Here is a 1,917-nt window from a genome sequence, read left to right as displayed (position 1 = left end):
GGCTCAGACCACTTACTACTATGCATACTTTCCAATCCTTGTTTGTGATATAGTTATGATACTAAAACTTGATTGTGGTTAATTACCTTAACCCATTAAATTACTGAGTTGTTTAATAAGACATAGTTTGGTTAATATTTTGGCAGCAAATCAAAAAGTATACCCTATATAACTATTATCTTGATTTCTCATCTTTCCCTTCAAAATCAAACATATTTTTCCACAAAACTTCCAACTATTCCAAAAATGAATTTTATTTCAGAACTCTAAATTCCCTGTTTACTTGATTCAGGAAGTCGCTGTGTTCATTACCTGGGGGTTACATTTTTCAGTTACTACACAGCCTGGTGTTCGTTTCAAGAGCTACGCTGCTTAGAATCTGGCATTTCCCTGGGTATTACTGAACACTTTTTACAGATGTAAAAGCAGACAATGTATTGTTTTCTAGCCCCCAAATCACTTTGTTTATGCATTACAGTGTAGAAGTATGGAGTCTCAATCAAACACTAGCTCATGCTTCTTTAAGAGGGATTCTGTTTTGCTTACAGGTAATCCTGCCTACACACTCAAGCCAATGTGGGGTGGCACTCCATCTGAGTAACCAACTGCTTAAACCTCTCAACTTTCATAACAGAAATGCAGATATAACAGATTATTGAAGCCACAGCCACCAAGTCCAGACCCAATGCCACATGCCACCAACACCCACCAAACATGCACTGCCAATTCCTTTTGGTTCAAAGTCGAACACGGCAACTCTTCATGATCAGCTGATTCAGAATCTTCTTAAGGAGGACTATATTACCAGAATAAGATTACAATTGTTGGGGCTGGTACTGTCAGCATCTAAATGAAGGACTTGGCAGATGAACTTGCTCTTGTTGATGTCATGGAAGACAAACTGTAGGGAGAGATGATAGTTCTCCAACATAGCAGTCTTTTCCTTAGAACACCAAAAATTGTCTCTGGCAAACACTATAACATGACTGCAAACTCTAAGCTGGTTATCACAGATGGGGCATGTCAGCAAGAGGGAGAAAGCCATCCTAATTTGATCCAGCATAATGTGAGCATCTTTAAAGTCAACATCCTTAATATTGTAAAATATAGCCCAAACTGTAAGTTGCTTGTTGTTTCCATCCCAGTGGATATCTTGACCTATGTGGCTTGGAAGATAAGTAGATTTCCCCAAAACTGTGTTATTGGAAGTGGCTGCAATCTGGATTCAGCCCAGTTCCATTAGCTAATGAAGTTTACCCATTAAGCTGTCACGGGTGGGTACTTGGGGAGCATGGAGACTCTAGCTAGAGTACCTGTATGGAATAGAATAAATGTTGCTGGTGTTTTCCTGAAGAATCTGCACTCTGACTTAGGCACAGAAGCAGATAAGGAACAGTGAAAAAAGGTTCACAGACAGGCGGTTGATAGTGCCTATGAGGGGATCAAAGTGAAAGGCTACACATCCTGGGCCACTGGGCTGTCTGTGGCAGACTTGGCAGAAAGTGTAATGAAGAATCTTAGGTTGGATGCATCCAATTTCCACAATGATTAAGGATCACTATGGAATAAAAGATGATGTCTTCCTTATGGTTCCTTGCATCTTGAGACAGAATGGAATCTCAGACGTTGTGAAGGTGAATTTGACCCCTGATGAAGATACCCATTTGAAGAAAAGTGCAGATACACTTTGAGGGATCCCAAAACAGCTGTAGTGTTAAAGTTTTCTAATGTTATACTACTTCACTGTCTAGACGATTTTAGTTGGAGGCCGTGTATATTGCCCTTATTATCTGATATGTTACTCAAGTAGTAATAGTAAGAGGCCTAGGAAAAAATACCAATTTCCCAAAGTTATAAATAGGAAACCCTACACCTATAACCTGATACTGGGTGATCCCTATCTTGTGTTGTTCTAAA

The 1,917-nt window shown here is 39.5% G+C and overlaps 1 pseudogene; it reads left to right on the top strand.

Moving 5' to 3' along the window:
- The first annotated feature begins 692 nt into the window (after positions 1–692).
- Positions 693–1,691, top strand: LOC106006316 (annotated as a pseudogene).
- The last annotated feature ends 226 nt before the right edge of the window (positions 1,692–1,917 follow it).

Source organism: Mustela putorius, unplaced genomic scaffold (assembly GCF_011764305.1).
Source record: "Mustela putorius furo isolate JIRA1106 unplaced genomic scaffold, ASM1176430v1.1 tig00000827_pilon_pilon_pilon, whole genome shotgun sequence".
Lineage (NCBI taxonomy): Eukaryota > Metazoa > Chordata > Mammalia > Carnivora > Mustelidae > Mustela > Mustela putorius.
Note: the sequence above shows the minus strand (reverse complement) of the source record. Positions and strands in the feature narration are given on the sequence as shown.